General features: G+C 42.4%; 1 protein-coding gene across 20 annotated transcripts in view; it reads left to right on the top strand.

The window, feature by feature from the left end:
- LOC137345926 (histone deacetylase 9-like) overlaps positions 1–26,099 on the top strand; it is a 1,063,883-nt gene that overhangs the window by 333,125 nt on the left and 704,659 nt on the right. Inside the window, exon 1 of one of the 20 annotated variants that reach the window (XM_068009271.1) lies at positions 23,613–23,635. The exons of the other annotated variants lie outside the window; for them this stretch is intronic. The gene's annotated coding sequence lies outside the window, so the exon portion shown is untranslated. Of the gene's footprint in view, positions 1–23,612; positions 23,636–26,099 lie in introns of those variants that run through there. 20 annotated transcript variants of the gene reach the window in all.

Genomic DNA, 26,099 nt, shown 5'->3' with positions numbered 1-26,099 from the left:
CTTTGATTATGCTTCTATGAAGTGCCTTGGGATGTTTTTCTATATTAATGCAGGGGTGCCATTTCATAAACAAAATAACTCTATAATCTCATCCTTCTTGTATACTGGACTGAGAGAAGTTTACTTTGCTAATATTGTTATATTTATGTTTCTCTTAGTTTACATTTTCAAAAAATGACATTGTTATTAACTACACCACAGAAATGTCAACATTGAACGTTTGATCTGTGATGTAAGGAACTGATAGGTTGATAACACCAGTAACTGTGTTCTTATGTGCTTATGTTCTTATGTAAAAGTTCATTACACAGTAGGAAATTTGTAGTAAATTTATAGATTTCGGTGCAAAACCTGCAAGGACCATGGCAGAGACCATAAAATTATGATTATGTAGTGGAAAAGTAATCCATTCTATTTGAATATGGTGGTGTGTCACAGGATGGGCGTGTCGCAGGGAAAGCAACTCCTCAAATACATCAGTGCAACTAACACCTCGATACGTCAATACAATTCATTATCACATTGTTTGTGAGACATTGCTGTGCATAAATTGACTGCATTTCTTACATTATAACTGTGACAACACTTCAAAAGTAGGCTGTAAAGCACTTTGGGAAGTCTTGAGGTCATGAAAGGCGCTATATAAATTCAAGCCTTTCTTTCTTTCTGTGTGAAGAAAACATTATTTTGATGCCAAGCACCTCAAAGTGAAGGATGTACTTTCATTGGAAGCACAATCATGCAGGTCTCCTGAACATAGCTTATGCTAGGTCCAAGCTTATGCTTGGCCATGTGAGCCGCATGGAAGATGGCAGGATCCCCAAAGACACATTGTACAGCGAGCTCGCCACTGGTATCAGACCCACCGGCCGTCCATGTCTCCGTTATAAAGACGTCTGCAAACGCGACATGAAATCGTGTGACATTGATCACAAGTCGTGGGAGTCAGTTGCCAGCATTCGCCAGAGCTGGCAGGCAGCCATAAAGACAGGGCTAAATTGTGGCGAGTCGAAGAGACTTAGTAGTTGGCAGGAAAAAAGACAGAGGCGCAAGGGGAGAGCCAACTGTGCAACAGCCCCAACAAACAAATTTCTCTGCAGCACCTGTGGAAGAGCCTGTCACTCCAGAATTGGCCTTTATAGCCACTCCAGGCGCTGCTTCACAAACCACTGACCACCTCCAGGCGCATATCCATTGTCTCTCGAGATAAGGAGGCCCAAAAGAAAATAGAAAAAAAATGCAGCAGATGTGTCATGATTTGTCCAGTGTTGGTACTTAACCTAATTAATGGCAATTCTCATAAATAGTAATGAGCTTCTTTGCTGCTACAGGAAATCTAAATCTGGACATTTCAGCAGGCAGTAGTTTGTCAGACACCCTAACGTGCATTATAAAAAGGACAAAAGGAGTTTCTGAAGTTCCTTTGTGCAAAGTCAGAAATCCCAGGGTCTACATGCCTTTTGAAAGTTGGAATGGAGGATTTGTTTTTTTTTTAGCTTTGGTCTAATTTTACACTCTCCTATCCCCCCACATGCTAACTGCTTTGTTTCTCTAAAGTGTGTGTTATTGCACATAGATTTTGTTGCACAAAAATAAACCCTTAATTGGTTTACAATATACAACCATTTTTTCTGGTAATCTTAGAGAACTTAAAATTAATATAATTTAATTAATATAAAAATTGCAAAGAAATTGTACAAAATGTTGCTGTGTACATTTTATACTCATTACTGACTGAAAGGGACAGTTCAGTAAATCACGAGTGAATTCCTGTAGGAGGAGCTGTTGGAGAATGCAAATAGCCCTCTGTCTGCTTAGTTTCTATATGAGTGGAATTGCTTCGTGGTACCTTTTAGACATGGCTTAGTGTCAGGATCAATTATATAAGAAAAAATATTGTAATAAGTAAAGCACAATATGCTTGTTTTTGGGTGAACGCTAATGGAATTGGAACATATAGTGCAGCTGGGTTTCAAATGATGGATGTGACAGGACTGTGAGATGCCTTGACAAATAAAACACCAAACAACAAATAAAATAAATCTACAGCAATATAATAGTGATTGCTGAAGGAGTGTGTCATTGCATATTGGCAGCTGCTACAGGTTTTGCAAACAATTGGACATTTTACTTGCAAAATAGACACCTTATTTCATTTATAGTAAAAACAAAATGTTTGAAAAATACTTGTGCTAAATCGGCTAGCAGCAGTAAAACCCATCCTCATTCTGCTCTATTTTATAAAACCTTATTATCATTTTATTGGCTTTGAAGGGATAACAATGTGAGGGTAAACTATTCTGCACAACAGTCCTCTCTGTCAAAAGTGGAGTGTGATGATGAGAGTGGCAGGGCAGTGGCATCACTATGTTGCTGATCACATGTCCCACTACTAACTTAGTTTAGCCTTTTAGAAAAGGTATTTTATCTATTGTCTTCCAGCTTCTCCTCTCTGGGTTGGTATTCTGCACTGGTTAGTGCATTTTGGGGGTAATTTGAACTTAACAAAAATTGGGATGGGGTATAACGAGCAGCTAATCTGATATTGCCTTCTTATGCACCATCGGCCAAAGTTCAAATGACCCGCTTTGTGTTAAATTCCCACATTTTTTTTCTAACAAAGTCACTGACCCATTTATTACATAAAAAATTAATAACTTTGTTAAAATAGCGGAGACAGGAATTTGACATAAACATTTATGGTACTGTGCTAAAATAGCACACAGCGGGATTTCAGTTTGTAGGGGTACAAATTGTACAGCCAGCATGAACAGAGCACAGGGAACAAACCGAGTACTGGAACAGGTAGGCCCGAGATCAGATCGAAATTGGGTGTCAGGCCTCATTTAAATGAGAACATCGAGCTGTGCGTTCCCAGGCAGCTCACCAGAAAGGTGGATGTAAATTTTGAGCCATTGCAACAATGGCAGCAGCCCTCAGATCGATTCTGGGAGGGGGGATGATTGGATGGAGCCCAAGTGGGTGCCAGCAACAGTGTTCAGAACTGCTGTTTAGCCAACAGGAGTATTCCCGCTCTTCCTGGCTCCACATTTAGCCAACCTTTATGGGGAGCCTCCAGAGATTGTTTTGAGGGATGTCGAGCGCACACTGCATTCACATGTTCAAGAGGGTAATGCCTCATGACTCCTTAAAAGAAAAAGGCCCCACAAATTTAGCAATGGGACCAACACCTGCATAGGTTGGTCACATATTGTCCCACTCCAAATCGATATGCTTTGCACCTTGTTCTACACCTGAAAAATGAGTACAAAGTATATCAACTTTTTCTCCATAGTTTTACACCAGGCATTATAAACATTCCAACATAACTACTTGCTATGGAGCGAAATGGTGGGCAGCCAGCCATTTTATTCCTCAGCCAGCCAGCAATGTATAGGTAAAAAAATGTAACTAATAACATAAAAAGCACAAAAAACTCAACTAATTTGCAAAATATATTTAAACTTATTCATAAAATTGCCCAATCACTGTTGGAAAACCATGTGATAAAGCTTGTCCCGGAGTTTTACCCTCTCAAGTGTCTGTAACTTGAAGGTTGCTTCTTTCCTAGAGCTTGCATTATTCAGCTGGGCCTTCTGTGTTAGTATTTGCCATGGTTACGTGCATGTGTGCCCCAGTTCGATTTCTCACTTTCAACAATCTTCTCCTAAATGTCAAGTTCCTTCCACCTCCCCCTCATTCCAGTGCTGTCAGATATCAGATCCCTTTCCAGTACTGCATTCCCCAGTTTCCCTTCAGTTCTGAAAGTGTGCTGTCAAATCCCAGACCCTCGCTGGTGAAATCATACGCCAGACTCCCCACGGTGGTGTAAACCTCCAGATCCCTTCTCAGTGCTTCCAAACCCCAGAACTACTCACTGAGACAAACCATAGACCCGCCCAATAATTTGAAATCCTAAAGACACCAGTTCTCACGTACCCGAGACACTCTAATTGTTACAAACCCTTCCCAATGCTTCCAATCCCTTCCTAGCATTTCCAAGCATGAGATCCTGCACATTCAAAATTATTCTAACCTCCCCCTACCCCTTGAATGCTCACAGATTTCCCCTGCAGTGTACTGACTGACCAACACCTTAGCCACCTTCTCCTCATCTCTCTCAACCATAAGGTTCAGACACACTTAAGTTTCCCAAATCTCATCTTAACTTCCTAACTCTCTCCCACACCCTGGCCCCAATCTACTGCTTCCTATTGGTGAACACCAGGACCACACCATCTCTTGCTTCCTCCCGGGTCCTGCTTCCTAACTCTGTTCCTCTGATTCTCCACCCTTTACCTTCTCTTACACTTATGTGCATTCCACCATCTCCAGACTCCTTCTCCATGCCTGATTTCAATACTTTCCTCCAACCCAGCAGTTTGTTTATAATTTTGTCCTGAGCTTTAAAAAAGATAAGGGAAATAAGTCAAGTACATAGATAAAGAATCATGCGAGAGAGCCATGCAAATTGGATGTGATACAGAGAGTGGAGATAAAGCAGAAGCAAGCAGTGAAAAGAAGATTAAGAGACAATTAAACAGCTGTACCACCACATTGAGAAAATAAATAAACACTTGCAATTATATAGCATTGTTCACAACCTCAGGATGCCCCAAAGCACTTTACAGCCACTTAAATACTTCTGAAATGTAATCACTCTTGTCATGCATGCCCTCACCTGCCAAGACTGAGGCACACATTATTTCGGCACATGAACATTAAAACTTAAAATTGTGACTGGGAAGAAAAGAGGGCCTATCACAAGGAATTGCCAAACCCCTGACTGGAAAGACATTTGCATGCTAGCAGACAGTATTGGAACAAGGAACCCAGTCCTTGCTTCCCCAATACATAGAAAAAGCGGTCAAACCAGTTTAGTCACATGACTAACTGACTGTTGGAGTTTTTTTGAATTTGAACTTGCTGAGAGAAAGAACTCAGAATGCTGTTTTCTCCTGGACTGAGAACACCTCTCTCCTGTCTGTTCTCATCTCACTCTCACCAGCTTCGAAACCATTGAAGACATATGAATCCCAAGAGAGAAAAGTTTCCTCGTGTGAACAAGGTTTAAGAGCAATACTGGACCCCAACGAAAAGCAAGACTACTTACAAAAGGCCTGCAGTGATCTCAGGGCACAGTAAACAAGAAACTCTTCTGATATTGCCTCAAACCTCTCCATTTTATTTTTCTCCTGCTCTTTTCTGTCTCTATTTGCACGTGTGTATTGCGTATGCATGCTAGCGTGGGGTGCGGCGTGTATCCGTAGGCGTTAACCGAATTAGGAGGTTAAGTGTAAGTTTTAATAAATTTCACTTTTATTCTTTAAACCTAAGAAAGCCTGTTTATGCTCATTTCTTTGCCTTATAATTGGAAAGTGGTCAACAAGGATTCACCAAGAGGGAGCTCAAAACACAGTGTGTTTAAAAATTAAACCCTGTTATAAGACCAGGTGAAGACAGTAAAAGATCCCTAGACACCTTTCTCACCTGGTCGTAACACTCTCGTAATTATTGAAAAGTGACTGACAGATAAACAGAAAGAGGCAAGAAACAGAATGGAAGACAAATGTAAAAACACAAGTATAATTAGAGAGCAGGAAATAAGAGAAACAGTTGAAGACAGGTACAATTTTGCTTTTATTTTTCACTGGAAGCAATGACACATGAGATCAATTGTTTTATATAATAATACATTGTGTGTTACATAGTCTGACACCCCAACATTATAAAGCTGCACATCTTCTGACTCACCATTAGAAATGCCATGAATGACCTGCTAGTTTCCTTAATAATTTTCAAGAAAAATTACTTCTGAAAAAATTGTAGTGCCTGATTCTAAATAAAAACTTTGAGTTAAACTTACCTTTAAAATCTGGCTTTCGCATTTGCAGCTTACTGTTCGCATCTTCTATGCTTTGAAGATTCCTATAGAATCACTGGAGTCAAGCAACAGCACCTCCCAACTCCTCCAGCTGCAGAGCTTTGGGTACATGCTGTTGGGGATATGGTTACATGATACTGTTACCACATCCCCCAACCCCAGATCGAGAGGCTTGAGCACCTGCCTTATGAGCAGTAAGCAGGATCTGGCCATATTCTTGCCTATTATCCAATTCTATCATACAAATACCAGACTGAGCTTTGAACAGTCTATTACATGCCACCTGTCACAGTACTTTTTTCAAGAGCATAATGGTCACTCGCATTCTCAGGGTGTGATCATACCCCTGCCCTATGCAGCTGTGCCTTTATCTGAGTTGTACATCTCAGTGGCTATGGGACCTTTCAAATGTGTACCACCCACTCTTGTATTCATTACAAGCTGTCATGATGGGACGGTGTGTTTTGAACAGCTGCTTCCATTCCAATCTAAGTTGCTAAAACTGTCGTGTCTAATCCCTTAAACAAATCTATGCCTCTCCCTTCTTAGCAGCTTTGTAAATTATGAGAACTGAGGGAACTTCACTCCAAGGAGCAGTGTGCGCTTGTACCACAACATGCCTAGTCAGCTAACTGAAGTCAGCATCCAAGTGTGATTAGGCTGGGCAGCCTAGCTTGTAGCAGTACCAGTAGAGTTGAGTTTAAACATCAACCTCAAATAGTTAGCTGTCACCCATGAGTTGGCACTGATGCAGTCTTCAAATGCACCACTGAATAAAGTACCTCGTCATGCAATTCCTGATCTAAGAAGGGTCTGGGAGAACCTGTCTACTCTTAATTGCTGACATAAAATGATACTAGTGTCAACCATGAAGAATCCCATGGCTCCAGCTCCTGGTTGAAACAAGGTAGCATGGAAGTGGAGGCTTGAAAAGTGGAATGGTGAAAAATGGCATGGCTGAAAACAATGATAAAACTGAACTACAATCTTGGATTTGTATTAAAATATATATTTTTTATTTTCTTTCACGGGATGTGAACGTCGCTGGCTAGGCCAACATTTATTGCCCATCCCTAATTGCTCTTGAGAAGCTGCCTTTTTGAACTGCTACAGTCCATGTGGTGTAGGTACACCCATATTGCTGTTAGGAAGGGAGCTTCAGAATTTTGACCCAGTGACAGTAAAGGAACGGTGATATAGTTCCAAATCAGGATGGTTAGTGTCTTGGAGGGGAACTTGCAGGTGGTGGTGTTCCCATGCATCTGCTGTCCTTGTCCTTCTAGGTGGTAAAAGTCGTGGGTTTGGAAGATGCTGTTGAAGGAGCTTTGGTAAGTTGCTGCAGTGCATCTTGGAGATGGTACATACTGCTGCCACTGTGTGTCAGTGGTGGAGGAAGTGAATGTTGAAGGTGGTGGATGGGGTGCCAATCAAGCGGGCTGCTTTGTCCTGGATGGTGTCAAGCTTCTTGAGTGTTGTTGGATCTGCACTCATCCAGGCAAGTGGAGAGTATGCCATCACACTCCTGACTTGTGCCTTGTAGATGGTGGACAGGCTTTGGGAAGTCAGGAGGTGAGTTACTAGCCGCAGAATTCCCAGCCTCTGACCTGCTCTTGTAGCCACAGTACTTATGTGCTGGTCCAGTTTAGTTTCTGGTCAATGGTAACCCCCAGGATGTTTGATAGTGGTGGATTTATGTTGAAAGGCATTAAAATTGTACAAAAATACAATAAAAAAGTGTCCACCACTTCAAACATCATTTACATGGGAGCTGATGATTCATATTCAGTGTTAATTAACTAGTACTTTTATGGTTGTAAAATCATCGCAGACACCAGTGTGCTGGAATCCAAGCTGAACAAGCATTGGTATGAAAGTGGCTATTAAGTGGATGGTGTGAGATTTACTGTTTATTTTAACAGTAGTAAATTCATTTTCTGTGAAGGAAACCATGGATGTCAAACATTTGCAAACTAAGCAATGACATCAGATTAAATGTTTTATGGGTTTATACTATTTGTGAACAGCTAATGGAAATTTACGTCCTCTGTAATTGTTGTCACCAGATTTTTCTGAGTTACAGATTCTCTTTGAACAGAGCTTGAAATTGCAACTTTTATTTTATTAATTCATGGGATGTGGGTGTCACTGGCTAGGCCAGCATTTATTACCCATCCCTAATTTCCCTTGAACTCAGTGGCTTGCAATGCCAGCTCAGGAGGCATTTAAAAGTCAACCACATTGCTGTGGATCTGGAGTCACATGTAGGCCAGACCAGGTAATGACGGCATATTTCCTTCCCTAAAGGACATTCGTGAACCAGAAGGATTTTTACACCAATCGACAATGGTTTCATGGTCACCATTAGATTAGCTTTTAAATTCCAGATTTATTAATTGAATTCAAATTTCACTATTTGTCATGGTGGGATTCAAACCCATGTCCGTAGAGTACTAGCACTAACCTGGGCCTCTGGGCTACTATTCCAGTGACATTACCACTACGCCACCGCCTTCCCAGCCGAACTTCCAAATTGTGATATTCCACAAAACATTCTGCAGCCAGACAAGATTTTTGTAAAATCACTTTTATTGATAGCATACATCTGCAAAGACAAATCCTGCAAATTAAAAACTTGGCAGGAAATTTGTGGAAAGCAACATTTATAGAATCATTATGCTTTCATGGATCGGGCTCTAGCCATAGGTCTTCAGCAAGATTGAAATGCAGCTTGGTTTAAATGTAGTATGATAATTACACATGGAACTTAATGTTTTGCATCTATTATTATACTTAAGCTGCTACTGTGCGTCATCAGTTATTGTTTTATTTGAACCTCTAATTTTGTTAAAAGATATCTTAATATTTCTACTGAAGTAATTGATGGACCTACTGCATGAGTGCATAACAGCACTATTGTCAGTTTACACATGTTTGGATATCCTTAGCCTATATTCATCATAAGTTTGGGTCTCCACCCAAAGTGTTGCTTAAACTCTATCAATGCCTGGAAGGTAGTAAGATTTTATTCTGTTGTGGTTAAGCGGTCATAAGTGTTTCCATTGATCATTATTTCAATTTAAAAGATTGGGGAAGACCAGGAGTCATGCATATGGGTAATGCAAGGGAAGGGCTCAGTTACATACTAGGCAGAGGATTGTATCCTAAAGGACAGTAGATCTTTGGAACAAGTTGCTGGCCCGTGCAGTGATTTTAATTGCTCCACCAATGGCAGCCATGCCTTCAGCTGTGAAGGCTCGAAGGTCTGGAATTCCCTCCCTAAACTTCTCTGCATATCTATCTCTCTCTCCTCCTTCAAGACGCTCCTTAAAACCTAACTCTTTGACCAAGCACCTGTCTTAATATCTCCTTATATGAAGTACATTTGAACAATAATGATCTTAAAGATGTTATATAAATGCAAGTTGCTGTTGTTCGGATGCTCTGCAAACCTTCAAAAGAGACCTGGACTAGTTCCCCGACTACTATGGTGGAGATCACATCTTAGAAAAGGTAGCTGAAATACCAAGCAATATAAACATGGTCACTGTGGTCTCCGGGACTAGTTTTTGATCACTCTAATTGGTATTGGGTTTTTATCTGATTTTTGCCTTTCCCAGGAGATTCTATGGCTGCTGGTGAGCAGGGAAATATCTGATCACAATGCTTCAGAGCGTGTGGGACAAACTTGATGGACCAGATGCTGTTTTCCTGTCTGTCATTTTTATATATTCGTATGCATGCGATTGTGCAAAAATAGAGGCAGAGGAGGTCACGACAGACCCTCCATTAAGAGACTTTTGAGACTTACTGCCATTGACCCCAGGACCACTAGCAGGCTTCACTTGGTGGTCCTGTAAACCGATGGTAAGATGGGTGGGCAAGACGGAAATGGGCCAGCAGCCTCACTCCCACCTCCCCACTGGCATTTCCATATGGTGGACAGAGAAGGGGTGGCCATTGAAGTCAATGGAAATCACTATCCCCCATTTTACACTATCGTACAAAGTCAAGATCTACCCACCACTGTCTTTAAATCTATATTATATGTTTATTATTTTCAATCAACAAAATCACTGCAGATCTTATCAATCTTGTTGAGACCAATTAATTGTCAAAATTGATAGAATAGATTGGATGCAAGAATTCTGTTCAGATAAGTGAATAATTTGGATAACTGATTATGTAATAGTTCCAGTTATTATACTAGATTAAACTCTGCTCTGTATATAAACTGATCTATCATGTAATGAAATAGTTACGCATAGTGGGCATGATGGGAAGTCCAGCTGGTTCAGATAAGTGGTATTTCGATAAATGGTTTCCTTCTCCTGGATATAAGATATTTTAATCCTGCAATTACTTTTCATGGTTAACATACACCTTCCTGTTCTATACTAGTTATATTGAACCTGTCAGACTCCATTTTAACATAGGGAAATCTCAGAGTGATAAAACATTTGAAAATCCTTAATTAACCATCTTATTGAACTTTTGGAAAGACAAGTGAATTATACCTTAACTGGTCATGTGTTAAAACTTACCCAATTGTATTAACATAAATGGACTAGAATAGAATCCTTTATTATGTTTCTAATTAATCCCTTTGAAAGAAAAAACAAAATTTAGTAAGCATACAAAATTAGCCTAGATTACCAAAATGACACAATTTTCTGTACTTTATTGGAATGTTTGAAAGACGGAAGGAAGGGGCCTCATAGCAAGCATGATTACCAAGGAAACATAGTTGAAAAGAACACTGGGGAATAAATGGGGATGTGAAATAATTGTAATGACTGTAGCAGCAAAGTGTTCTGATTGAACAAGTGGAGAGAACTCTGACCTTCTGAGCTGAATTAAAAGGAAAAAGGAACTTGGAGGTATACAGGCATTTAAGGTCTGTGCTGCTAGACTTGGCAGCAGTATAAACATATTGCTCTTAGTATAGTTCAAAATCCATAAGTGGTGTCTTTGTCCTAAATGTGTGTGCAGTTACTATCTTGGTTGTATAGTAACTATTATAGAGAAGTCAGCGTTTAGAGAAGTGTATTTGTTCCCACTTCCCATTTTAGAGGTTCCTCAGTGGAGAGAACATGAGAAACTGCAAGTCTCTATTGAATGAAACTCCTGTATCGAAACATTCCAGAAATATGTAGGTTTTTTTTGTCTTGGTTACAACTAAATGAACTTGAGGACTTTTAGAGGACTCTTAGAACCAACAGATCAAGGATGGAACTTAAACTAAAATCTGAAAAAACCCTCATAGGAATGTGGCTAACATTATGTATTAGGTTTGTAATAGGTTTATTGGGACTACATTGTTAAGTTGGATGTATCTTTACAGTTATCTTTATGATGATACTTATTTGTCTTATTATTTCAAACATTTGCATATGCATGTTTTCCATATAATATTTTCTCACAGCATTTAAAATGTGGCTCAGAACATCATTCACCAATAGTTTAATAGCATTTGTGGGTGTTCACCGATGGGACTAATTACCTTGCAAGACTTTTACGCACAATGATGCAACACTTGTAACCTTCCCCATGTTTAGTATTGTCCACCTGTCCATACATCTGGGGGCAATTGCTACTCACTTGCTTCGTGACACTTTAAAAAAACTTCCTCTCATTAGATGCTAGCTTCCTTTGGCGCACAGAAATGCGGGGAACTGTGTATGTACACGTGTGCATACGTGTCCCTGTAAAGACTGACCCACTTCAATTATTTGACAATCTTTATTAGATTTCAAAAACATTAATCAATGTCCCCTTCTCACCCATGGGGACAACTTACAAAGATACACAACAAAACATCTCAGAAGTAAATGAAAAATAACCTTGCGATGCTTTTATATCATTGCCTCATATTCAGATTGTGCATTTATAAGGTTTCAGTAACATTATGAGCTGGGCATGCACAAAATATTATGACCACCCCCTCAAACAGCCCCAGGTCCTGTCTTGATGTCCGGGATTTTATCCGGGCGACGGGGGTCTCGACCACTAGAAAAAGCGCTGGCGAGAGTCCCTTGTTGCCTCCTCTGGGGAAGGCCTGCCAGATCAAGTACCAATTAGGCACTTTAGTAGACAGCGGCGGGCTTTCCCTAGGATCAAGGACTCTGGAGGCAGAAGTCCCGCCTGCTGAGATCTGTCAGCCAATCGGAGGCTGGCAGCTCTTTCACTGAGCGGAGCTATGTGGCTGCTGCTGGTAGAGCACCCACCTGAGGCCCTGGACCCAGGTCACAGGTAACTCTCAGTGGGAGGGGTTTTATGGAGTGGGGGTTGCAGGGCAGGGGATGTAAGGGGGTTGGCAGCAAAGGCAAGCGGGTGGCTCTCAGTGGGCCCCCCCTTCCTGATACCAAGTTCAGGAATTAAATGCCTTTTAATGATGGACCCCACCCACACCCTCCCCAGAGCTGGACCTGCAAGGGTTTGCTTGTGGTGCCTGCCTCGTCCTAGAAAAAGAAAATTGAAAGGGCTAAGTTATTCTCTGTTGCCATGAATTAACATGCTGATGTCAACATGTAGCTCATAGTGGTTGTGAGAACAAGTTCATGCACTAAGTTAGTGCATTCCACATGAGGCTTTTTGCGAGGGTGAAAGAACACTTCTAGGTGAAGTCTGAAGTTGCAGGGGGCCCCATTGTGTCTCGTGGACACTGATAATAAGTAATTGAAACATTTAATACAATGTAAATGGAGCTTATTGTATATAGGAAATTTGCTTATTACCTTGTCTTTTAAGAAGGATAGAGGCTGATTCCTCTTACATTGCCTGACCTTAATTCTTTTTGTGCACTCAGAGGTAATGCATGGAATCATGAATTTCCCATTGACTTTGAAGGATGGGCACCCTCTAGTTTCTAAACTCCTGTCATAGCACTTCCGAATCTGGGAGCTCTGAGTCCTTTTCGGACATATTGGATATTGTCTGAAGCATATTGTCTGAAGTGGTAAATAGCAAAAACATTTCTGATAATGCCTGGCTCTTTAAGTGGCTGCAAGAATTTCATGTCTGCAGCAGCCCCCAAATTGGTGAGCTGTGGAACAAAAGGTACCTGCATTATCCCAAAGAGCCTAACCCTGGAAACTATGGCAGGATCTATATTCATCACACTTGGAGGGCAGAAGGGGAGAAACACCACCTCTCCCACCATCACAAGGATTCTAGTGTGAGTCATGGAAGTTCCTACTTCACTGGTCAAGAGCAGACCTGGCATGACAGTGTGGAAAATTCAAGCTGTAGTGGTAAAATAACATAAGGAAAATTTTATTACGCAGTGAGTGGTTAAAAAATCTGGAAAACACTGCCTAAGAATGTGATCGAGGCAAATTCAATCATGGCTTTCAAAAGGGAATTGGATAATTATCTAATGAGAAAAAATTTGCAGGGCTACGAGGAAAAGGCAGGGGAGTAGGACGAAGTGAATTGCTCTTGCAGAAAGCCAGCATGGACACAATGGGCTGAATGGCCTTCTTCTGTGCTATAACCATTCTCAGATTCTAAAAAAAAAAGTTATTACAAATTGCTTTTCAAGGCTGCAGTATCTTAAGTTATGCCTGATTATTGCCACAGTGAAAGCAACAGTGGGAAAATTATTAATGGGAATGAGCACATTGGATATGAAAATAAATAATGGATGGAGACAACAGAGCCATTAGGAAAGAGCTATCAATAAGCAGAAAATGACAATAAAAGTTAAACGAAATAGTTTGAGTTTAATGTTACGTATTTTTGGGCAAATCGTGCCTCAATATCTAAAGAAATACTACTAATCATTAGAAAACCAAATTAACACAGTTCTTTTCACCTTTATATAGTTTATCTTCTATTTACCAATTTATTCCTTTAAATATTTCCTGTCTAGACATTGAAAAACTGAGCTGCTAGAGATCTGGGCTGTTCAGAAGTATTCCTTTCACTTCTGGGACAAGACTCAGACAAATGGGATGATAGTCTCCTGTCTGATGAGCACCCAGGGTCTCAAATGAAATGAATTTGGCCTGTCTTAATCATCTTTGAGATGATTACGTTTCTAAGTTAGAAAACATGAACAAAGGTGTATGTTTTAGGGCAAAGGGCAGGGAGTAAATTTTATTGCGAATCAGTTTAAAGAGGTTAGAGTTTGAAATTCATTGATATATGTGTGCATATAAATAACCTGTTGAGCAGCACCCTCACAGCAGCACCTACCCCCTTCCTCACCACCCCCACCAATCCTCAACAAAATAAATAAAGGGTCAGACCGTGAGAAATTCCCGGATGCACATTCCAATTATGCAGGGACTTCCGATGCAAACTTCCCAGGATGACTTTCGATTAAACAATTAAAATAAAACTATTAAGTATTAGAAGAAAACATGTAAATAAAATCAGTAAAACTCAATCCCAGGCAGCAATCTTTTGAAAAAAATAGTTCTGAACAGTTTCTTTCAAAATGTTGCTTGAATGTAATGTAATTTGTGTTCACCTGCTGAATTGAAGTGTCAGCTCCTTTCTGTAATGCGTTTCATGATGTTACTGTCACTTTTACATCTAAAATTGTGGTTTGTGTGAAGCAGGCCTCTGAACAAAAGCAGGAATGTGCATCTGGTGTTTGATGCTTTAAGTACCTGGCCTGTCTGGCGCAACAAAAATGATTCTGTTTGTAGAAAGAGTCACCGTTCTTGAAATAGTGCTTGGCTTTTTATTGCTTTGCTAAGCATGGGGTGAGGATTCAGAAAGTCAGATGAAGTCATGCTTAAATTCTACAGTGCTCTGCAACAGTCAATGCTTTCAGCTGCCAGTATGCATTTCAACCTTTCAGAATTTCACAAGAAAATTTCAACACAAGTGTCATCTTTATAATGTATCACTAAGGAAAAGCAGTGTTATCCATTGTCATTAGAGGTCACAAATATCAACCAATCAGATCAACTAGAAAAAATAAAAGCAAAATACTGCGGATGCTGGAAATCTGAAACAAAAACAAGAAATGCTGGAACCACTCAGCAGGTCTGGCAGTGACCGATGAAGGGTCACTGACCCGAAACGTTAACTCTGCTTCTCTTTCCACAGATGCTGCCAGACCTGCTGAGAGATCAACTAGAAAGCTGTTTGGACTAATCAGATCTCTTGGTGGGTCGGATTAACTGGTTTTAGAGCCAATCAAATCAGTTGAAAGACAGACCTTGAGGCTAGTAGAAACAATCAATAAATGGTATTTTCTTTTGCTGTTAGTTGAACATGAGCATATGGTAGAAACATTTGAAGATGAGCTGATAGTTTCAGAGAATTGCAATTACAGTTGTGTTTATTTAGCGTCCCCAAAGAAGTTACATATAATGCCGGAATAAAAACAGAAAATGCTGAAACTACTTAGCAGATCTGGAGAGAGAAACAGAGGCCAGAATTTTACGGCCCCCACACGAGTGGGCTGGTGGCAGGGTGGGGGGGTGGTGGTGGCGGTGCTGTAAAATTGAGTGGGAGGCAGGGGGGGCCATTCCAAACACCTTCCCACCACTGATGTAATTTTACGTGGGGCGGCAGCGGCACAAAACGGCCCGCCAGCCCCAGGCCAATCAAGGCCCTTCCTGGCCAATTAACTGCCACTTAAGGGCCTCCTCTCTGGTATATTACCAGCGGTGGCTGGGCAGCAAAGTCCCCCAGAACACTGCCAGGTAAAACCTGGCACCCTTCTTGCAGGCTGTGGGGCTGGGGGCTTCATGATCGGGCACCTGGGTCACACAGCGAGCCCCCCCCCCACCCCCATGGTGCAACAACCCCCATTGGACAACAGTTTCCCCCTGCACTCTTTAATGACCCCCTTGCCTCGCCAGGGCCCAGCTGATTATCCTCGCGAGGTTCCAAAAATTTCCTTGGTTCCGGGACCGTTGTCCCTCTTGCTTCTGTTGCCTGGATGCAGTCCCAGCAGTGGCTGCCGCTCCTGGTGGTGCTGTTGGGACTGAGAGCAGCTGGCCCACTGATTGGCCGGCAGCTTCATTAGGTGGGCCTTCCTGGCTCAAGGAGGTGGAAGTCCTGCCCAAGGCCAATAAAGGGCCTACGGAGCAAAAAATACCAGTGTGGCTCCCAAGGCCCGGTGGAGGGGGCTCGCCCCCGACTTTTCGGACAGTGGGCTCTTGCCCAACGTAAAATTCTGGCCAGAGTTTATGCTTCAGGTCTGTATCCTTTCATCAGAACCTTAAAGTTAACTTTGCTTCTCTCTCCACAGATGCTGAGTATTTCCAGAATTTTCTGTTTTTATTTCAGATTTCCAGCTTCCACAGTATTTTGCTTTTGTGTTATATAATAATACTGCTTTTTTGAAAAAAAATCCTGATGGTCAATTTCTGGGTATTACTTGTTGCTTTATGTGAAGGCCCAATTCTTCAATACTAGTTGCAAACACTTTTTTTTGAATTAAGGGGAGTGTTACTTGGTGTGACTGAAAGAATAGTTAAATTATGTCACTTCAATCAGTACACTTGTGGAACAACAACACCTTTAATGTAATAAAATGTCCCAAGGTGCTTTACAGGAGCATTATAAAACAAAGTATGACACTGAGCCACAAAAGGAGATAATAGGTCAGATGACCAAAAGCTTGGTCAAAGAGGTAGATTTTAAAGAATGTCTTAAAGGAAGAAAGCGAGGTGGAGAGATGTAGGGAGGGTATTCCAGATCTTAGGACCTAGGCAACTGAAGGGCCGAATGGCCTACTCCTGCTCCTATTTTCTATGTTTCTATGAAGGCACGGCCACCAATGGTGAAGCGAATAAAATCAGGGATACACAAGAGTTCAGAATTAGAGGAGTGCATATACCTTGGAGGGTTGTGGTGCTGGAGGAGATTACAGAGATAGGGAGGGTTGAGGCGATGGAGGGGTTTGAAAACAAGGATGAGAATTTTAAAATCAAGATGTTGCTTGACCGGGAGTCAATGTAGGTTAACGAGCACAGGAGAATGGGACTTGGTGTGAGTTAAGACACGGGCAGCAGAGTTTTGGATAACCTCACGTTTACCGAGAGTAGAATGTGGGAGACCAGGCAGGAGTCTGTTGGAATAGTACACAAAAAGCAGGACAAGTCCAACCCGGCCAATTACCGCCCCATCAGCCTACTCTCAATCATCAGTAAAGTGATGGAAGGTGTCATCAACTGTGCCATCAAGCAGCATTTGCTTAGCAATAAACTGCTCAGTGACGCTCTGTTTGGGTTCCGCCAGGGCCACTCAGCTCCTGGCCTCATTACAGCTTTGGTTCAAACATGGACAAAAAAGCTGAACTCAAGTGGTGAGTGACTGCCCTTGACATCAAGGCAGCATTTGACCGAGTATGGCATCAAGGAGCCCTAGCAAAACTGAGGTCAATGGGAATCAGGGGGAATACCCTCTGCTGGCTAGAGTCATACCTAGTGCAAAGGAAGATGGTTGTGGTTGTTGGAGGTCAATCATCTGAGCTCCAGCATATCACTGCAGGAGTTCCTCAGGGTAGTGTCCTAGGCCCAACCATCTTCGTGGAGTAGTCCGTGTAGAAATGCAGCAAGACTTGGGCTTGGGCTGATAAGTGGCAAGTAATATTCGCACCACACAAGTGCCAGGCAATGACCATCTCCAACAAGAGAAAATCTAACCATCTCCCCTTGACATTCAATGGCATTACCATCGCTGAATCCCCCTCTATCAACATCCTAGGGGCTACCATTGACCAGAAACTGAACTGGAGTAGCCATATAAATACCGTGGTTACAAAAGCAGGTCAGAGGCTAGGAATCCTGTGGCGAGTAACTCACCTCCTGACTCCCCAAAGCCTGTCCACCAACTACAAGGCACAAGTCAGGAGTGTGATGTAATACTCTCCACTTGCCTGGATGTGTGTAGCTCCAACAACACTCAAGAAGCTCGACACCATCCAGGACAAAGCAGCCTAGTTGATTGACACCCCATCTACAAACATTCACTCCCTGCACCACCGACACACAGTGGCAGCAGTGTGTACCATCTACAAGATGCACTGCAACAATGCACCAAGGCTGCTTAGACAGCACCTTTCAAATCCGCGACCTCTACCAACTAGAAGGACAAGGGCAGAAAACGCATGGGAACACCACCACCTGCAAGTTCCTCCTCCAAGTCTCACCATCCTGATTTGGAACTATATCGCCGTTCCTTCACTGTCGCTGGGTCAAAATCCTGGAACTCCCTTCCTAACAGCACTGGGGGTGAACCTACCCCACATGGACTGCAGCGGTTCAAGATGGCAGTTCACCACCACCTTCTCAAGGGCAATTAGGGATGGGCAATAAATGCTGGCCTGGCCACCGACACCCACATCCCATGAATGAATAAAGAAAAAGTCAAGTCTAGATGTAATGAAGGCATGACTGAGGGTTTCAGCAGCAGATGAGCTGATAGATTTAAGGTAAGGGGTCAGAGGTTTAGAGGGGATTTGAGGAAAAGTTTTTTCACCCAGCGGGTGGTTGGAATCTGGAACGCACTGCCTGTAGAGGTGGTGGAGGCAGGAACCCTCACAACATTTAAGGAGTATTTAGATAAGCACTTGAAACGCCATAGCATACAAGGCTATGGGCCAAGTGCAGGAATATGGGATTAGAATAGTTGGGTGCTTGATGTCTGGCACAGACACGATGGGCTGAAGGCCTGTTTCTGTGCTGTAAAACTCTATGACTCTAATTTCAAAGCACTACACCACAATCACCAGTGGGAAGAAGTGGCAGGTCACACTTCATATGAGCATGCAAGACTGGTATGAAAGGTTTACACAAAGGTGATTCATAATTATTTCTGTTAATTGTTAGATATGGGTAAAATTAAGTCATTTGATAAATTTGTTTTTTGGTCTGGATTTAGTGTTGATGTTTATTCCAATAGCAAAGTGCTATCTGCTGGGCTCTCGGGTGATGTTACAGAAGTGGAAATAGGTGGTCTTAGTGATGGCGCGAATATGAGGTCAGATGCTCATCTCGGGGTCAAATGTGACACCAAGGTTGTTTAATCTCAGACTGTTGCCAGGGAGAGGACTAGTGTTAGTGGCTAGGGAATGGAGTTTGGAGTGGCAACAGAAAACAACGGCTTCAGTTTTCCCTATATTTAATTGGAGGAAATTTCTGCTCGGCCAATACTGGATGTCGAATAAGTAATCTGATAATTTAGCAATTGTGGAGGAGTTGAGAGAAATGGTGGTGAGGTGGAGCTGAGTGTCATCAGTATGCATGTGAAAGCTAACACTGTTCTTTTGGATGATGTCGCCGAAGAGTAGCATGCAGATGAGAAATAGGAGTAGGTTAAGGATAGATCCTTGGAGGACACCAGAGGTAACAGTGTGCAAGCAAGAAGAGAACCATTGCAAGTGATTATCTACGATTAGATAGATAAGAATGGAACTAGCTGGATGACAGTGGAGGGGCATTGGAGGAAATGGTTTTCCATGTCAAAGGCTGCAGATAGGTCGAGAAGGACAAGGAAGGAAAGTTTCCCTTTGTGACAATCACATAGGATGTCATTTGTGACTTTGGTAAGAGTCATTTCAGTACAGTGACTGGGGCCACTAGGGTTTGGAAACAAAATAGGGAATGGGGTTGGAGTGATGGCAAATTTTAGTTACTTTCAAAACTTACACAGATTTCCTTATTTGAGATTTTACTACAGTGATGTGAACTGTTGCTCTGTTTATGGAAAGAGTTGTAGCACTCAGTTGTGTTCTGTAACTATGAAAGTTGTTTTCAGTGTGTATATCTGTTGATGGTGGAATCACATTTCTTTTCTGCAGTAACTGTGGGACAGCTGGCAGTGTACATGTTAGAGTAGTCAACATCCTCATGGAAGTCACATAATCACCAATAAAAGTATAATAGACTGTAAACCCCAGATTGGAGGCAATGGCAACAACAACTTGCATGTATATAGGACATTTTACATAGTAAAGCATTCCAAGGCACTGACAGGGGAGTTTTCAGACAAACTTTGCCACTGAGTCACACAAGGGCATATTAGGATAGGCGACCAAAAACTTGGCCAAATAAATAGATTTTCAGGAGCATCTTAAAGGTCACAGACCTGAAATGTTAACTCTGCTTCTGTCTCCACAGATGCTGCCTGACCTGCTGAGTATTTCCAGCACTTCCTGACAGAATATTCTAGAAACAGGACCCAGTTATGGCAGGTCTCTGCCAACTCTAGAAGTTCTTGGTTGGCATTGTAAGGGACAGAAGCTTTGCTGATCCCTCATAAGGCTAATAATATCAAGGGCATGGGGCTGGGGCTGGTAGGGGTTCCCTATTTTGGGAGTTCCTGCTTCCTGGAAGTAGTGGGGACTTGGCGTAAAACGGGAGGACAGTATGCCAAGAGAGATAAGATATACCAGCCTCTAGTAGGGTGCATGTTGGTCCTACTGTGAGGAGGGAATCCAGGCTATGGGTTCCTAAAGATAAAGTATGCTTTTTTTTAAAATTTGCAATGGGGGTTGAGAGGTGATAGTAAATGAGCCTCATGGCATGAGTTATAAAGAAAGGGTAGATAAATTGGAATTTTTCAGTATGAATAGGAGATAACTGAGAAATGATGTAATAGAGGTATCAAAATAGTATGCATAGTAAAGATAAATCTGGAACACCACTTCAAATGTGTATAACAAGGAGGAATAGTTTTAATTACTAAAAGTCAACATTTTCAACTGCTGCCAGGAAACTCTTCCTCACACAAAACAGTGATTAGCATATGGAATGGACATCTATGTTGGAAAGTGGAAGTAAAAACCTGGGAATCATTTAAGAAACAGTTAAATGTTACAATGGGAAGTCTGAGATTTTCTGGATAGATGAGGTAAATGGGCTGAATGGCCTCCCTCATTCATAGCCACCTTGTGATCTTCTGTACATCATTTCTATCATGACGGTATCACGCACAGTAATCAATGATCTGTTTAACACCATTTGAGCTGAATTTTATTAGCACACCGCACATCGTGGCAATGTGTTTTGAAGTCGGTGGTCTTCAGGCGCGCAAGTTTCGCCACTGAGCCCCTGTGATATTTCACGTGAGACTCATTTAAATGGAGGGGGCAGAGCGGCCGCCACCGATGATGTAGAGGAGGTGGCTGCTCCGTCCCCAGCAATGGCATCTGGCGCCACCATGAAGGCACTGGCACCATTTTTAAAGGGCTTAAAGCCCTTAGCAAAACTTTACATTTTTTAAGGGATATTAGTTTTCATTTGCTTTTGATAAATAATTAGAAGATGGAGACCTTTTCCCAACTCCCCCCAAATGTTTTTTTCTTGCCCTATATTCAGAAAACTTATTTTATTCCTGAGCCGAACGTTCTCCCCCAATCTTCTCACATTTGCTTTCAACCCCTTCCCACCATCCCCACAGCCAATAAAAAGTGTTTTCCCCGCTCCTCCCCCCAATAATTTCACTCCTCCCCCTCTCCACTCGTGTCTCGCCTTGAAACTCCAAATGGAGTTCTGAAGGCGTGTGAGGTGCAGCCGGCGGCCGTAAAATTGGCAAGGGACAGCCGCTGGGACCAGGTAAGTTTATTTGCATTTTGTTTTAATTAATTTAATTATGTAAATGAAGGCTTGCTGCCGCACCGAGGCCTCGCCGTGTCGGGGGCCGTGGCTGGTCACTCCGCAAGTATTTTCCGGGAACCCCCCCCACCACAACCCCGACATTGAGGGGCTGGTAAAATTCAGCCCTTTGTGTGCTTTTGAAATGTATATGACAAAATCATCAAATAATTCTTGGAGGAAAGGTGTCCCTGTTTAAGTAAAAACAATTAATTAATACAATGTCAACATTAAAGTCACAAATCATGACTTATCACATGATACTAATAGCGCTATTATTACAAACAACATTAATTTTAGGACGTTAAGAAGACATTTAGATTAATTTACTTCTCAATTCATGTCGCAGGTACGGAATTGTTAAGTTGCAATAAAACAGTAGGTGGCAGCAGAAAGGTGTTGCACTTTCATTTGATGGAACAGCTTTTGTTCATGGATTGCATTGTGGTAGTACATGAGCTTTGTACAGGAAATTCTTGTCAGATGCCACCCACTGTGTACACTGGATGGGGAATACAGTATCACCAAAGAAATTCAATTTACCAATAAAGTTTTTATAGCTTGTGAAAAGCTATAATTTTCATTAGCTTGCATGCTCTCATGCTATTATGATCTAAGTTCAAGGTAAAACTGAACATATCAGGGTAATTTTCACCTTGGACGGGGTCAAGAAACTGGCTGTAGCAGATTGGTTGCCCGTTATACAGCAGGCCAATTTTCCTTCATATTGACTTCAATTTGTCATCTTAACATCTAAACAAAATGCTATCACTGGAGACCTCAAATTGTGTGTGTGTTTGTGAATGGTCATTTCTGTCTGTGTCTGTCTGTGTATATGTGTGTGTGTGTGTGTGTTTATACCTGTGTGTTTATGGAGGTGGGACACAGAGAAAAGGCAGAAGGCTATCTTGAATTTCACTGGCTGATTTCCTGCTCTTCCTCCTCAAAACAGCATTGTCCTGTAACCATTCAGGTTACTCTGGCTGGAGGGATTAGCGTGGCGGGGTGGGGGGAGAATGGCATGGGAGGAGCGGTTGGCGGCGACTGCGGCGGCGGTGGGGTGGGGGTGTATTGGAGAAAAAAAACTGCGGAAGGTAAGGGGAATCCAACAATAAAGCTACCCTGGCTGAGGGGATTGGGGAGGCAGGGTGGAACGACATGGGAGGGGAGGGACAGGGACGGCATGGGGACGGGCACAGCATGGGGGGGCTGAGACTGCTTTGGGGAGGACAGCATGGAGAGGGAGAATGGCATGGGAAAGAGGGACTATATGGGAGGTATGGAATGGGGCTGGGGATGGGATGGTATGAGAGGGGTGGAATAAGGAAATGGGGAATAGCATAGGACAAAGGGGTGGGATGGGAATGATGTGAGAGGGATGAAAGGAATGGGATGGGTATGGCATGAGAGGGATGGCATGGGAAGGATGGAATGGGCATTTAAAGAAGTACTGTTGCAATAAAGATACTAATTTCACCACAAATGTTTTACAGATATCTTCTAGTTTTACAGTAATTACATGAATCAATAAAATTTGTATGTGCAGAAATGACCCCTTTTATAGTAAAGAAATGAAAGAATAATTGAAAAGCTATGCACTCCTTTTAAGTGTAGAATTCAATCTGCAATTTGTTGTACACTTATCAGGAACATACTCTTTAAAGGAATAGATACAGAAAGTATATTGCACACTAATTTATTTGTAAACTTGCTATTTTGTATTACAATAATTAGCCAGTTTTGGGTTGTTAGCAGAATTTAGAATATAATGTTTACACAAATAGACAGACAATTAACAGATTAGCATTTACAATAGAAAGACTGGGAAATGTGAACTGAAAAACTATACACTTAACAGAAAATTATGATGATTGTTATATTCTCGACAGAAATAGGTTCCATGAAAATGAATAGACATTTCAGCTTTTAAAAAACAATATACTTAACAGGCACATGCATGAATAGAGCTGACTGTAATTACAGTTTTGATCTTTCATTTATATATTTTTGTAATATTATTTTTCACAGGATGTGGGTGTCGCTGCCTAGGCCAGCATTTATTGCCCATGCCAAATTGCCCTTGAGAAGGTGGTGGTGAGCCGCCTTCTTGAACCGCTGCAGTCCATGTGGTGAAGGTACACCCACAGTGCTGTTAGGAAGGGAATTCCAGGATTTTGACCCAGAACAGGTGAAGGAACAGTGATATAATTTCAAGTGAGGAATTTGTGTGACTTGGAGGGGAATTTGCAGTGTGGTGGTGTTCCCATGCATCTTCTGCCCTTGTTCTTCGAGGTGGTAGAGGTCGTGTGTTTGGAAGGTGATGTCGAAGGAGCCTTGGTGAGTTGCTGCAGTGCATCTTGTAGATGGTACACACTGCTGCTACAGCGCACCACTGGTAGAGGGAGGGAATTCTTAAAGTGCTGGATGGGGTGCCAATCAAGTGGGCTGCTTGGTCCTGTATGGTGCTGAGCTTCTTGAGAGATGTTGGAGTTTCACTCATCCAATGCAGTGTATTCCATCACAGTCCTAACTTGTGCTTCATAGATGATGGACAGGCTTTGGGGGGTCGGGCAGGGGGGCGGGGTTAGGACTCACTGCAGAATTCCCAACCTCTGACCTGCTCTTGTAGCCACTGTATTTATATGGCTGGTCCAGTTCAGATTCTGGTCAATGATTACCCCCAGGATGTTGATAGTGGGGGATTCAGCAATTGCAATGCCATTGAATGTCAAGGGGAGATGGTTGGATTCTGTCTTGTTGGAAATAGTCACTGGCTGGCACTTGTGTGGCATGAGTGTAAATTGCCACTTATCAACCAAAGCCTGAATGTTTCTATGTCTTGCTGCATATTGAGACGGACTGCTTCAGTATCTGAGAAATCGCGAATGGTGCTGAACATTGTGCAATCATTAACGAACATCCCCACTTCTGACCTTATGACTGAAGGAAGGTCATTGATGAAGCAGCTGAAGACGATTGGGCCGAGGACAGTACCCTGAGGAGCTCCTGCAGTGATGTCCTGGAGCTCAGCTGTTTGACCTCCAACAACCACAACCATTTTCCTTTGTGGGAAGGAGTGAAGAGCAATGGGAGTATGAATGTGTATGGGGAGGAAGGTTTGTGCACATGAGTAAATGTTGATGCTTTCATTGGAAACTAATATATGTCCAAATGCCCATTTATATAGAAAGCAAGGAATATTGAAATAATACTAACAGTTTTAAAATGATTAGCTCTAACAGCTCAGTTGTGAGTTACATTGTTGTAATTTGCTCAGATAGACCAGCACAACCAAGTGACTGACGGTGATGATTTGATTAATCCAAAGATTAAATAAGGACATAAGAACATAAGAAACAGGAGGAGTAGGCCATTCAGCCCCTCAAGCTTGCTGCGCATTCAATAAGATCATGGTTGATCTGTCCCAGACCTCAACTGCTCTTTCGGGCCTGCTCCGCTTAACCCTCGACTCCCCAAGAATTCAAAAATCTATCTACCTCCTCCTTAAATCCATTTAGTGACCTAGCCTCCACAACTCTCTGAGGCAGAGAATTCCAGAGATTCACCACCCTCTGAGAGAGAAATTCCTTTGCATCTCAGTTTTAAATGTGTGCCCCCTTATTCTGTAACTATGTCCCCTAAGAACCAAGACAGCATGGAGTGGGCTTCGCCATCAGAAACTCCTTGCTCAGAATGATAGAGCCTCCCTCAAATGGCTTGGAAAGCATACTGTCCATCCGACTGCTCACCGCCTCTGGTCCAGTACACCTACTCAGCATCTGTGCTCCAACACTCTGCTCCCCACCTGAAGCTAAAGACCAGTTCTACGAGGAATTCCATAATATCATCAGTAGCATCCCCAATACCGAACATCTGTTCCTGCTGGGGTACTTTAATGCCAGGGTTGGCATGACTCATGGCCCTCCTGCCTTGGGCGCTATGGTGTTGGAAGGATGAATGAGAATGGACAGAGACTGCTTGAGTTGTGTACCTATCATAACCTCTGCATCACCAACTCGTTCTTTCACAATAAACCCTGTCACCAGGTTTCTTGGAGGCACCCACGATCACGTCATTGGCACCAGCTGGACCTCATCGTCACAAGACGAGCCTCCTTAAACAGTGTTCAAGTCACATGCAGCTTCCATAGTGCGGACTGCGACACCGACCACTTCCTGGTGTGCAGCAAGGTTAGACTCAAACCAAAGAAGCTGCATCATTCCAAGCAGAAGGGCCACCCGCGCATCAACACGAGCAGAATTTCTTATCCACAGCTGTTACAAAAATTTCTAAATTTACTTGTAAAAGCCCTTCAAAACACTCCCACAGGGGATGCTGAGACCAAGTGGGCCCACATCAGAGACGCCATCTATGAGTCAGCTTTGACCACCTATGGCAAAAGTGTGAAGAGAAATGCAGACTGGTTTCAATCTCATTTTGAAGAGCTGGAAACTGTCATAGCTGCTAAGCGCATTGCACTGTTGAACTACAAGAAAGTCCCCAGCGAATTAACATCCATAGCACTTAAAGCTGCCAGAAGCGCTGCACAAAGAACAGCCAGGCGCTGCGCAAATGACTACTGGCAACACCGATGCAGTCATATTCAGCTGGCCTCAGACACCGGAAACATCAGAGGAATGTATGATGGCATT

Source organism: Heterodontus francisci, chromosome 2 (assembly GCF_036365525.1).
Source record: "Heterodontus francisci isolate sHetFra1 chromosome 2, sHetFra1.hap1, whole genome shotgun sequence".
NCBI lineage: Eukaryota > Metazoa > Chordata > Chondrichthyes > Heterodontiformes > Heterodontidae > Heterodontus > Heterodontus francisci.
Note: the sequence above shows the minus strand (reverse complement) of the source record. Positions and strands in the feature narration are given on the sequence as shown.